Source organism: Vigna unguiculata, chromosome 10, assembly GCF_037176805.1.
Source record: "Vigna unguiculata cultivar grain cowpea cultivar isolate G323 ecotype 2 chromosome 10, ASM3717680v1, whole genome shotgun sequence".
Lineage (NCBI taxonomy): Eukaryota > Viridiplantae > Streptophyta > Magnoliopsida > Fabales > Fabaceae > Vigna > Vigna unguiculata.
Window position 1 is genome coordinate 16600641 of NC_140801.1, and position 14866 is coordinate 16615506.

The 14866-nt window shown below is 32.2% G+C and overlaps 2 non-coding genes across 2 annotated transcripts; one reads left to right on the forward strand and one right to left on the reverse strand.

The window, feature by feature from the left end:
• Positions 1–8636: 8636 nt before the first annotated feature.
• Positions 8637–8709, reverse strand: TRNAT-UGU (transfer RNA threonine (anticodon UGU)). The gene has a single exon. It is a non-coding gene; the product is annotated as a tRNA-Thr (tRNA).
• Positions 8710–10542: 1833 nt separating this feature from the next.
• On the forward strand, positions 10543–10615 carry TRNAF-GAA (transfer RNA phenylalanine (anticodon GAA)). Its single transcript has one exon. It is a non-coding gene; the product is annotated as a tRNA-Phe (tRNA).
• Positions 10616–14866: the final 4251 nt, after the last annotated feature.

A 14866-nucleotide genomic window follows, 5' to 3' on the forward strand; every position in this document is an offset into this window, starting at 1 on the left:
AGATTATGGAAACAATTACCCGGAATCTCACTTATCAGATTCTATTGTGGAAGACACAATGGAATCTGACGAATTCGCCATAATATATCTGACCCATGCATAATATCATGAAAAATGGATACAAATTTTTGGCTGCTACTTAGTATCGGCAATAGGTCTGAAAAAGTATCTAAAAATATGAAATTTAGATATTTGTACCCCGTCGAGGTAAGGAACCATGGTATATATGTTTGGAATAGATTCCATTTTGAGAGAGTTGAAAAAACACTATCTTGTTGAAAGGTTCTATACATCTGACCTTTCTCAAGGCATTTTTGTAGACAAGAACTCCGTTTTTTCCTTTTTTCGGATGGTAAATATTTCTCAGAACATGGAGTGTGAATCCAACCCATGTTTGAATTGAAATTGAGATACTGATACAAGTTCTTCCATTCTGAATCAGGTATATTCATATCTGAAAGAGGTTGACAATAAGTTTTTTCAAAATGGACTATTTGTCCCTCTGTTAGAGGTGTTCCAGAAATGTCTGCGATCGAGTAAATAGCTCCACGAACGAATGGATCGTATCGAATTGGAAAATGGAAAGATTTGTAGAAGTTATACCCTTCGTCGCCACTTTGCGGAAAATCGTTAGGTATCAATATGTTAGATACCTGTAACTCGATTGGTGAAATAGTATCTCTCTTCAAAAAAGCATGTTTTTTTTTACCATCGCAAAAAGAAAAGATTTTGTTGCGAATGAACAAGATTTTGAGGAATTGTCCATACGTAAAATCATAATTATTGATACGGGCCTTTTCCATATAAAAAGGGAATCTTTTGTTACAATAGAAGCAGAAGTGATATTGATTATTCAAGAATCGAAGTCGATTTGCTTTATAAAAATAGTATATCAATGAACTTCTATGAAATGGTTTCACGGGATTCAGCCAATTGTCTGGATCGTGGGATATCATTGAGAAATAGGAATCTGTGTTATCAAATGATTTCCTGCGATTCTTTCTAGTATGGAATGAGTCAATCATCCACTTTGGTATCTTATTGAACAAAAATGGTGATATTGTTCCTCCATTGATCAAGAATTTCGATTTTTGGGAAGTATCTTGGTCATCCAATAATAAGGGTTTCCTTTTTTTCAAATGAAAGATTTGAAGACCTATTGATTCTAATAACTGATTACAGAGTGGATCATTCGGACCTTTCAATTCATAGATGTGGATCTCGGACCTATGAATGGGGATACCCCCAAAACTCACAAATAAAAAAGAAGGAAGTGAGTTAGACAAAAAGAGAAGAAACTTGGGCAAAAAAAGAAGTAACTTGGACAAAAATAAACAAAGTGACTTAGACAAATCTTTTTTGTCGATAACCTCAGACCAATCAATCGAATATTGATTAATATGTAATCGATCGAACACTACTTGAAAACGGCTATTCTGCTCAGAAATGAAATAGTCCAAATGTTCCTGGAAATTCTTGCTCCCATTGGACCATTTGTATCTATATACATTAGGATCCCAATTCATAGATCTCTCCGTTCGAGAAATCAAAATAAGAGGATCGAACCACTTCTTCTGACTCTTTTTCAAATTTGATAAATGTTGGTTGATCGTGTATTTCATTCTAGTTCGATGATTCAGAGTATCATTTCCTATTTGATACCTTTGAATTCCATATTCGAAGTTGCAATTGAATCGATTCAATACATTTCTTATGTAACCATGGGTGCTATATTGGATTTGAATCAGATTTCGGATCAATCTATATTGATTGACTGCCTCCATTATGTTGTTGCTAGCAAATACAACTATTTTAGGTTTTGGATCTTCCACATTATTTCCGCAAGAGGTCTGGACCCATTTTTTTATGATCCTTCGATAAAAAGATTCATTCTCTTCATAAAAAAGAGGAGGTAGAACCAATAAAGAGTGCTTTTTCGATTCATCCCTGGAGTTCAATAACTCATTTAAGAAATGTTTTTGATCCAATCCGGAGGAATCCATAGAAAAATCAAATTCCTTATGATACACCAGATCCGGCTCGGTTATTGATAGAGTGAATAGATCTGCCATTTCTTGAAATATATCTTCTGATTCAAAATCGTGGTGTAACGTGTATCTCCCCCTGTTCCGGTCATGGAATAGATGAAATAAACCCCAAAATGGATTTTTGTTCAAGAATGAAATCTTATTGGAACTGTCCAGTTCACCCTTTGGAACCATATCACATCCTCGATAGGATGAAATAGGATGAATTGAGACGGTATTTTGTAAGTACATAATTATCTTGAATAAATTCACTATTTCTTTCTTTTCCGATCGCCTGGAAAAAGCAAGATGTTTCTTTTGTTCTTTTTTCAACAATTTCTGATCTCTAGTAGACCTATCAGTAGGATTCGAACCCAGATGAAGTTCTGACCATCTGTCAGAGAAAAAAGAACGAGTGGCTCTTGCAGGATTCCCAAAAAATTCTTCGATTTCTTCCGGAAGCAGATGATTATTCATCTGCTTCTCACGTTCCATGAATAGTCGGCACATTGAGGAATATCCAGAAAGGATTTTAAGGAATCGCTCTGATTCTATCTCTGTTCGTTCCGTTTGAAGAAAGGAAGGATCCCAACAAAGAATCGATCTTTCTTTTAGTTGTTGAATCTCTCTTTGATTGATCAATGTGTGATATTTCGAATCCTCATTCCTAATGGAATCGAAAGAATCCTTGGATTGATCAGAAGATCCTTTCAATTGGCTAGAATCCGTTACTTGAATGAAACTAGATCTCGTGGAATCATATTGAAGATTTGATGATACATTCCGTACCTTGCTAAAAAACCGATCCTTGTTTCCCAACCACACATTGTCTAACCAAATCCAATTCTCTCGTGACATGTTCCTCAAAAAATCCGATTCGTGCGGACTCTTCCCCCAACTAACGAAGAGATCTTGACGGAATTGCCACATATGAAATTGAGCACAATTTTGCAAAGAAATAGCCCGCTTGTTTCTCAAGAAGAGATGCGAAACATGCTCAATATCATTTGATTGAATAATTGACCCAGTCCCTTGTTGTTTGAAGAAACCCTCCACTTCCTTTGGTATTTTTTCACGAAAAGCAAACATGAGATAATAAATCCAGTCTTTCACTAAGATTTCGAATAGCTGTCCCGAATTCAAGTTGATTATGTTTCGCCTCTTTCTCGGGGAAAGACGATCAAAAAATTCCCAATCATGGTCCTTACGGATCGGATCATCCATATAATATACAAAAAGGAACTCCAGATATTTGATATCTTTCTCTTTGAATGAGATCTCAATTCCAGCGATGGTTTCATTAGATATCTTACAACTAGAATCGCTCTTTTTTCCTATCCAGTTCCTCCACCACCGCGAATCCCAGTTAAATTCAGGCATGATATACTTTTTAGTTATTGGGAGAACCCGAGTACTCTCTTTCGGATCCAGGAAAGAACTCTCAGAGATCTTTTTTCCTTTTGGAAGATACAGGAGCGGAACAATCAACCTATTGATATTGGAAGACTCAGATGATTCTTCCAATGTATCATTTTTGGGTCCAATGGAATTCATAGGTATAGGAAGAAGCCTTGTCAAATAGGGATTTTTTCTTTCGACCATTTTTCGATTGTTAATACGATATATAAGGACCGCTACTACAAAGAGTACTACATACTTGATCGTGAAATATCGATTGCTTGTTGAACCCTGTGAATTGCGTGAAAGTAGGATACTCCAAATTCGGGAGTCCAAGAGTTTTATAAAACTCTCTTGATGGAAAAAAATATGAATGAAAAATCCCGCTGAATTGAATTGGGTCCATGAATCTAAGAAATAGCGAGAATTCTTGATTTCTCTCAATATCTCTCTCAATTCGAAAATCCAGGATTTGAATTGATGTCCTTTCATCGAATCCTCCTAATTGCATTGATTTATCCGAAAGATTTCACTTCAATTGGAATTTGGTTATTCACCATGTACGAGGATTCCCGCTAAGCATCCATGGCTGAATGGTTAAAGCGCCCAACTCATAATTGGCGAATTCGTAGGTTCAATTCCTACTGGATGCACGCCAATGGGACCCTCCCTCCAAAAAGTCTATCGGATTTTTGTTCAAGAATGAAATCTTATTGGAACTGTCCAGTTCACCCTTTGGAACCATATCACATCCTCGATAGGATGAAATAGGATGAATTGAGACGGTATTTTGTAAGTACATAATTATCTTGAATAAATTCACTATTTCTTTCTTTTCCGATCGCCTAGAAAAAGCAAGATGTTTCTTTTGTTCTTTTTTCAACAATTTCTGATCTCTAGTAGACCTATCAGTAGGATTCGAACCCAGATGAAGTTCTAACCATCTGTCAGAGAAAAAAGAACGAGTGGCTCTGTATCAATGGAATCTCATCATCCATACATAACGAATTGATGTGGTATATTCAAATCATAACATATGAACAGTAAAAACTAGTATTTTAATTGAGACTAGAACTCATAGGGAAGAAAATAGATTTATGAATGGAATAAAATATGCAGTATTTACAAACAAAAGTATTCGGTTATTGGGGAAAAATCAATATACTTTTAATGTCGAATCGGGATCAACTAGGACAGAAATAAAGCATTGGGAACTCTTCTTTGATGTCAAAGTAATAGCTATGAATAGTCATCGACTCCCGGTAAAGGGTAGAAGAGTAGGTGCTCTAGCAATACGGGATGTCCCTGCATAACTTCTTGAAGTATTTCCCATACAATTCTCTTTGAATTAACCATTTTGAATTGCATAACTTCTTTATTTTTTTTTTAGATAAAGTATAAGTATGTACTCTATTTCAAATTGAGCAGGCATTAGCATTCATTATTAGGCAATATACTTATATTTTATTTCTTTTTTTGAAGGTCTCTTTTCTTAATTTGATTGAATATTAGTTTAAATAATAGAAAAAAGGAGAAAATTATCTACTGTATCCACATCTCGTTTATTTCTATGAAATACTAGACAAAATCGAACAAAATTAGAAGGGATATATTTAAATTATGTGATTGGTCGTTCCTATAGAAATGATTTTTGAATTTGATAGGGACAAGAAACAAGAATTTATAACAATATATATTTATCTATCTATATAAAGATATAGATAGATAAATATATAAGAAAAAAAAGAAACAGAGTGTTCTTATTCAAAACGCCCTGTGATATTCAACCAATTCTGTGCTGCAATATAATTACCGGGGGTGAGAGCTATAGCTTGTTTCCAATATTCAACGGCTTGATTAAACCAAGACTCCGCAACTTCTGAGTCTCCCTGCCGAATGGCCTGTTCTCCTCGGTCGAAATAGGTGAGTCAATTCCTTTCCTTAGAACCGTACTTGAGAATTTCCTGACTCATACGGCTCAGTAGTCAATTCTTTTTTTGTTCTATTATCTTGAAGTTAACTAAAAGAAAAAAAGAAATTATTAATATGAGTTTCAAACTTTCATTTTTACTAATAAATAAAGAATTTGAAAGAATTTCATCTTTTTTTTTAGTTTTATCTTTTCTCCTACCTTCAGAAAAGGGAATAAAGCATTGGCATTAACGCCCTAATTCTAATTTTCTGAAAGGTAACTATCTCGATTTTATATATCATATACAAAAATATATGATAGATTCATTTCTATAGAATCTTGGTAAAAGTTTTTTCTTTCTTATCTTATAAGTTCTTATAAGTAAAGAGAAAATACTTTCTATCTTTGGGATTTGATACTACACCGCTGCTCAAAATACCAGGGGATCCTTTTTATTACATAAGTGGATTCCTGACTTCTTTATTTATCATGAGATAAGGAAGCAGTTTTTATTATATCGATTGAAAACCGTGTTAATTGATCCTTACGATGCTTCCTTTATCAATTAGATCTTTTATCCATAGAAAAAGAGGGTATCTAGACATATCGATTTCTTCATATTTTTACTTCTATGAAGTTTCTTTGCTACAGCTGATAAAAATCGTTGTTTTGAACGATATATATATGTAGAAAGCCTTTCTTATTTATAATTATTTATATTTCTATATTTTTTATATTAAAATTTGTGGATTTGCTTGTTCTTTTCTTTTTTCTTTCTATAGTGGAGATAGTCGCACGTAATGACAGATCATGGCCATATTATTAAAAGCTTGGGGTAAAAATGGGTTTCGTTCGAGCGCCCGAAAATAATATTCCAAAGCTTTAGTATGTTCTCCGTTACTTGTGTGAATAAGGCCTATGTTATAAAGTATATAACTTCGATCATAGGGATCAATTTCCAATCGCATAGCCTCATAATAATTCTGTAAAGCTTCTGCATAATTTCCTTCAGATTGAGCTGACATCCGTTACGGTCGTCATTCGGTTCAAAGAATCTCCGCTCCAGAACTGTACGTGAGATTTTCATCTCATACGGCTCCCCCCTTATGTGTGTAATGAGAAAAATCCATCAAATCAAAAAATATTCCAGTATTCTCATTCTCAACTGAACAGAGCTAGTGTTTTTACAATAAATCTCTAGCCAACCTTCCTGTCAAAAATTATTTCTTAACATTAAGTATGTAGGTACTTGATAAAAAAAAATAAGAACTTCAACAATTTCTTTGTCCTCTACGCTGCTTAATTTCTTGGAATTAGTCACCTCAATAATCTTCGATGGTTCTATGGGTATCCAAAATATGAACGAGATGGATATTTATTGTCCCAACCATTCCTGTTAGTCCCAATCTCGATAAGCCATGGATATAGATAGATACAAAGTTTTCGTGTCCTTGATTCCCAAGCGTAGTGCTTCTTTCCCAATGTTGCCTATCAGTACTAGTAATTTGGGGTTGACCTAACCCCATAAGTATAGGTATAACCTTTCGCTTAATACTAGAAACCTAAAATTCAAGCATATAAGGCTTCATTAATCGAGGATACACGACAGAAGGAATTAATCCTTTTATTTACAAATTTCACCTTCAACACGCGTGGGGTTTTTCCATTCCATTTTTTTTGACCGAAATCGGTCAAAAAAAATGGAATCAAATCACACCATCTCTGTAATAAGTGAATGCCCTTTTTTCTCCTGAAGTTGTCGGAATTATTCGTAATAAGATATTGGCTACAATTGAAAAGGTCTTATCAATAAAATTTTCATTTATCCGAGATCTAGGCATAGGTAGAAATCCATTCTATAATTTAATTAATCATGGTGTGAGAAATCAATCCCACAAATAAAGGAATTGTATAATTATAATACAGTGCGAAATAACGTAAAAATGAACTCATCAATCAAATTTGTTTATCCTAAGACCTTGTAGGAGGTTTTTTTTTTTTAATTTTACTTTGTATTTTTATAGTTTGAATATGTTTTATGCATTTATGAAAAATAGGATTGATTCACTATTCAACATTCAACCGGTTTCTGGGCATCATTATATAGGAGAGATGGTCGAGTGGTTCAAGGCGTAGCATTGGAACTGCTATGTAGGCTTTTTGTTTACCGGGGGTTCGAATCCCTCTCTTTCCGAATCTTTACCAAATTCATCAATATTACTCATCCCAATGCATACCATTATTTCATATTTCAAATTTGTTTGTTGATATGGACAACTTTATATTCCTCATTTTTCGGTAATACAAAAAATAGTGGATAACGGGTGGGCAAGGAATAAAAATTTTCGCATATCCATGTCTATGATATATGAATAGCAGAAAATCCTTGTAAAAAAAACTCTTGTTATTTTAGTTAAGTTTAAGTTTGACGAGAATAATATTCTACAACCAGTAATTCATTTATTTTCAAACCAACCCATTTATTATCTATTATTTGATTAATTAAACCTTTATATTGGAAAGGGTGAACAATCAAATGATTTGGCAATTTCTCATGGGGGGCTAAATCAAAATAATTTTGAATAAGAGTTTTAGATTTTTGTTCATCCTTTGCTGTAATAATATCTTGAGGTTTACAACGATAACTTGGTATATCCACTATACGACCATTAACTAAAACATGTCTATGGTTTATAAATTGGCGGGCTTGAGGAATAGTCGCAGCCATACCCAATCGAAAAAGTATGTTATCCAAGCGCATTTCAAGTAGTTGTAATAAAACCTGACCAGTTGATCCTTTAGCTTTTCCGGAGATACGAACGTATTTAAGCAATTGTCGTTCTGTAAGACCATAATGAAAACGCAATTTTTGTTTTTCTTCTAAACGAATACGATATTGAGATTTTTTACTGAAGCGCAATTGATTTCGAAATTCGTTTTTGACTGTTGGCCTTTTACTAGTAAGTCCTGGTAAATATCCTAGACGACGTATTTTTTTGAAACGAGGTCCTCTGTAACGTGACATAAAAACTCCTTTTTTAAAATGAAAAATCTTATAAATCGAAATGAAAACTAAACGAAATGAAAAATATTATAGAATTCTAAATGAAGCGAAATCTACTAAAGTTTTATAGTACAAAGAAGAATTAGATGAATTTTATCAATATCCGAATTTATTGTATATAAAAGAATACAAAAAAGTAGGTTAATTTCTTGATTTCTTCCGCAGAGATCGAACTCTCCCAATTTTTTATTTCTAAAAAAGATATTATCAATTATGTAAAAAACAAATAGAGAAAAGCCGGTTATCGGATTCGAACCGATGACCATCGCATTACAAATGCGATGCTCTAACCTCTGAGCTAAACCGGCTAATGTAAACGAAATATACATATGCAGAAGAATTGAATGGGATCTTAGTTATCAATTTTTAGTTATTTATAACAAAATTCAAATTAATACAAACATCAAAAATAGAGAAAGAAAATATAGAAAATCAAACCCAATTTTTATTATTTCTATTATTTATTTTATCTGATAACATAAAGTGCAAGATAATAATTAATATTATATTAATATAATTTATTTAATATAATTTATTTCGATCTACTATTCTAGATATATATTATTAAATTGATTTCTTTCAAAAAGATTATTTATTAGTACTTAAAGTAAATTTGAATAAATATAAATTTTAGTAAATATTTATTAAGGAATTCCATATTTCTAAGTAAATGTCTAATTCTATATTATATTCAATTAAAAGAATGGTTTTTTTTAGCCATTAGATTCGTTTTAGTTATATAAATTGTATATGAATAAATGGATTGTTTATTTTCTTTTGTTTTTTAAGCAAAAAACAAAAAAAAAGAATCAACCATTCGAGTATTCTAAATTGTATGAAAAAAGAAGATAAGTAGGTACATAGAAGATAAGTAGATATGTGGTCTATATCTGTGTATATTGAATTGTTAATATATAGATATTAGAATTAGTTCTGATTCAAACAAATAAAGGTATCCAATATAGATGAAATAAAATCTATAAAATTGGAGAAAGGGGTTTTTAATATTTAATAAAATAATATGTATTTAATGAATTCAAAAGTTCCCGCATAATTCTCACAATAGAAATGAAAAAAAAGCATTCTATTATAATCAAATTCAAATAAAAAAAAAGATGGGGATATGGCGAAATTGGTAGACGCTACGGACTTAATTGGATTGAGTTTTGGTATGGAAACTTACCAAGTTATAATTTTCAAATTCAGAGAAACCCTGGAATTCACAATGGGCAATCCTGAGCCAAATCCTGTTTTCTGAAAACAAATAAAAATTCAGAAAGTGATAATAAAAAAGGGATAGGTGCAGAGACTCTATGGAAGCTGTTCTAACAAACGAAATTGACGACTTTTTTTATTGCATTAGTAAAAGAATCCTTTCACCAAAATTACAGGAATGGATCAAAGATAAACATTTAGAAACATATATATATACTGAAATACTCTTTCAATTTGTTACTTTTTATTTTATTATTGAAGATCTATTTGTGATAAAAATATTCACAAATGAAAAATGTGAATCAAATCAATTCGAAGTTGAAGAAAAGATGGAATATTTATTGATGAAATTATTCACTTCATCATAATCGGCTAAAACCCTTGAAGAACTGATAAATCAAATGAGAATAAAGATAGAGTCCTATTCTACATGTCAATACCGACAACAATGAAATTGAAAGTAAGAGGAAAATCCGTCGACTTAAGAAATCATGAGGGTTCAAGTCCCTCTATCCCCAAAAATACTTTTTCATTTTCTAATTTTTTTTCCTATATCCTCTCTATCTTGAAGTCCTTATTTATGTGTTTTATTTGATTTATTATTTCCCAACGAAATTGGAATTTTTATTTTCATCAATTTCCTATCTATCATAATTTTCTTATCTATCATAATGACAAGGGACGAGTTTTGGAATAGATATAAATATATATGTGAAACACATAGAATTTTTTTTAATCAGAAATGTATAAATTAATATCTTATTTTTTAGCAAGGAATTTTCATATGCGTAATTAACGATTAACAATAAAAAATAATTATTACTGCCGAAACTCACTTACAAACTTTTTTTTTACTTAGTTGATATAGATTCATTAACATAGATTTTAAAAATCTTTTAAAATCAAAGTATTAAGCTTCAAGAATGGTCGGGATAGCTCAGTTGGTAGAGCAGAGGACTGAAAATCCTCGTGTCACCAGTTCAAATCTGGTTCCTGACACAAGATTCATTTGTATGAGTATCTATCCCCCATATTCATTTTAATGAATATGGGGGATAGATACTCATACAAATTTGTGTTCTTCTAGATTCTGATACATAACATTTCTTTGATCTATTTAGGTATCTGTAGATATACTTTTCCTAGATGATTAAAGAATAGATGCAATTTTTTTTTAGGTATATTCGCTTATCTATAGTATCTATATATATATATATAGATATAGATATATAGATAATGAATTCTTTATCTATTTTTTTCCTTTTTTTCTGCGATACAAAAAAAGGTTTCTATTTCCATAATATTCGAGTGGTTTAATTAGTTGGTTAAAAGACCTAAAAGTCGAAGTTCTGGGGTGGAGTGAGAATATTAAGAATTCATCTGAGAAGGATTACCAAAATAGAATCGAGCCCTTTTCTTTGTGTTTTTTTTTTCGTGGCCGTATAATTGATGGTGATGTGCACGTTATATAGTTTATTATAAAGATAAAGAATTAGTTGATTATAAAGATAAAGAATTTTTGCAGTTCATCCTATTTCTTTTATTGGCTTGGCTGATAAGAACTCAGTATTGTTTTTGTTTTAGAATCTTAAGAAACTCCTATCCTATTTTAAACCCTATAATTATTCATTCTATTATTTCTGAATTTTGTGATTTCTCACATAATAATATCTGAATGCAACTTCCATTACTCTGCCTGATTTATTGTCAATCAATTATTTTGTCTGATCTATAACAGAATGTACTTATATTCTTTGACTGGGGTTGCAGAAGTTTGGATTAGTTTATTATTTTTATCATTTAGTGAGCATCTTGTATTTCATAAAAATTTGGAGCGATATAATCTTTACGCAAAGGCCATCCTATCCAATTTTCGGGCATTAAAATACGTCTTAGATGCGGATGACTATCATAAGAGATTCCCAACATATCATAAGATTCCTTTTCTTGAAAATCCGCACTTTTCCAAACCCAAAAAATCGAAGGAATTCTGGGATTTTTTCTTGATACAAATATTTTTATGCATACCTCTTCGGGTTGATTTATACCATACTCTATTCTTGTAAAATGATATACACTAGCTAAGAGTCCTCCGGGTGCTACATCACAGGCACATTGAGAACGTAGATAATTGTAACCATATACATATAAAATGACAGCAATGGAATGCCAATCCTCGGGCTTTATTTGTAAAGTCTCTATTCCTAGGTAATCGAAACCCAAGGATCTATGAATTAGTCCATGTTTGACTAGCCAAGAAGACAAACGACCTTGCATTTTTTGCTTCTCCTAAATTTTTTTTATGAGTTTGGTATTAGTATTTTCTATTACGATGAAATTTTTAAAATACGATGAAATTTTTAAAAAAGGAATTGCTTTTTATTATTGTACTTTAAAAAAATGTGTTAGACGATATCTCTGAAGTAGATGGCGGTTGATAGAAAAATTCTTGACCATAATTGCCAGTATAAGTACTGTATCCAACATGAAACTTATGGTTGGTAGTAAAACATCTATTCTCTCGTTGAAAACTCATTGGATCTTCATATATTTCTCGAGATATTTTCTTACGAAGTTTTGTTATAGCATCTATAATGGCCTCCGGTTTAGGTGGACAGCCCGGCAAATATACATCTACAGGAATTAGCTTATCTACGCCTCGAACAGTACTATAAGAATCGGTACTAAACATCCCCCCCGTAATTGTACAGGCTCCCATAGCAATAACATATTTAGGTTCGGGCATTTGTTCATATAATCGAACTAAAGAAGGGGCCATTTTCATAGTTACAGTGCCCGCTGTTAAAATTAGGTCCGCCTGCCTAGGACTCGATCGTGGTACTAGTCCATAACGATCAAAATTGAATCGTGATCCTATTAATGAAGCAAATTCAATGAAGCAACAACTCGTACCATAAAGAAGCGGCCATAAACTGGATAATCTTGACCAATTTGAAAAATCATTTAATGTCGTTGAAATAACTGAATTTTGGGTTGTTTGATCAAGTAAGGGAAACTCAATGGAATTCATAATTGTCTCAATATTTTTTTTTCTAATTGTCTAAATAGTCAAGAATTAAGACCATTCTAATGCCCCCTTTCGCCATGCATAAACTGAACCAACAATTAGGATAAGCACGAATAAGAAAGCTTCTAAAAATACGGATACCCCTAATACATCGAAACTCATTGCCCATGGATAAAGAAAAACCGTTTCAACATCAAAAACAACAAAAATGAGAGCAAACATATAATAACGGATTCGAAATTGTAACCAAGCATCGCCTATTGGTTCTATTCCGGATTCATAACTAGAAAGTTTTTCCGGTCCCTTGCTAATGGGGGCTAAAATTCCAGAAATTAGAAATGCCAAAATAGGAATCAAACTTGATATTATTAGAAATGCCCAAAAAATATCATATTCGTAAAGAAGAAACATAAAAGTACTCCTCTGAATGTAGAAAATATACCAAATTCATTTTCATTTTTAGTCTAAAGTCTCCATTTTTTTAGACTAGCTGAATATACTAATATTAATATTATTCTATCGAATATAAATATGTTCGAATAGAAAGTTACAAATTGTTTTTTTTTTAGTAATAGTCTTAGTAATGAGATCTATTCGATCAAAAATAGTATTAATATTATTAGTATCTATAGGAATATTAGGGCTATACGGACTCGAACCGTAGACCTTCTCGGTAAAACAGATCAAACTAATTATTATCTAAATGATTTAAATTGTTTTCAAAACCCAACATGCATTTTTTTTTTTTGCATTGAGCTTTTTCATTAACTGATAAAAATATTAGTTAGTCCACCATCTTTTTTTTTTACAGTAAAGAATAAAGAGATGATTCCCTATGCTCTTCTTTTTTATTTGTATAACAATCAAAGAGCACTACCAAAGTGTTTCAAAGAAGGATTATCTTGACGTAGGTCTGCTTCTGGCCTAGATCAACTTAAGTTAAATGGACTCTTTATCCACCTACTAAAATTAAAATAGAAGATAAGAAATGACACTTCATACACCTTAAAGTTCATAAAATAGGAAGAAAAGATAATCTTTTTTAGGTCCCTATACCCTTTATGTTTAGCATTGACGAGAAATGGGTATTCACCTTATCAATATCTCAAATCAATTATGGATTCGATTTTATGGCTAAACCCTTTGTCAGGCTAGTGTTCTCTTGTTTTGTTCCTTAAAATGGAGTAAGACACCGATTTCTTACTATAAGATAAACTTTTTTAATTACAAGATGAACTCCTCTGAAAAAAAGCATTGGCGCTCGTGTAAACGAGGTGCTCTACCTAACTGAGCTACAGCCCTTGTGTTTTTGATACATATTTTATCATAGTATGAAGATAATTGCTTGTCAAGATGAATATTACATGATCGAATCCCTTGAACGGGTGTTGGTATTGCTTATCAGTAATTTTACATTTATAATCAATTAATCTGATAGATGGGTACTCTTCTTTTTTTTTTTGAGGAGGAGTCCTAAATTACCTACTTAACTCAGTGGTTAGAGTATTGCTTTCATACGGCGGGAGTCATTGGTTCAAATCCAATAGTAGGTAAGGTATAGTTCTAACTTATTAGATACCTTTGACTGTGGTATCTAATAAGCCTTTCTACTTACTTTTTTCTTCTGACTGTTTCTTTTTTCTTTTTATTGTTTTCGGATATTGGGACGCATCAATTTCAACTTGTTATGAAATAACATTGATAGCCTCTACTCGTGTTCTAGCTCGTCTAAGAGCTAGATTTGCCTCAATTGTTTGTCTCTTGCCTTCAGCCTTATTCAAATTAGTTTCAGCTATTTCAAGAGTTTGCCGTGCTTCTTGTGGATCAATGTCACTACCCTTTTCCGCATCATTTACTAAAACAGTTATCTCATTATTATTTATTCTAGCAAACCCCCCCATCAGAGCCATTGTTAACCATTGGTCTTTAAGACGTATTCTCAAAATACCTATATCGACAGCTGAGGCAATAGGCGCATGATTAGGTAATACTCCAATTTGTCCGCTATTAGTAGGTAAAATGATTTCCTTCACTTCTGAATCCCAAACAATTCGATTGGGGGTCAATACACAAAGATTTAAAGTCATTTCTTCAAATTGCTCTCCGTTTCTAAGTTCGTAGCCTTCGCAGTAGCTTCATCGATATTACCTACCAAATAAAAGGCTTGTCCAGGAAGACCGTCTAATTCTCCAGAAAGAATCAAATTAAACCCTCTAATTGTT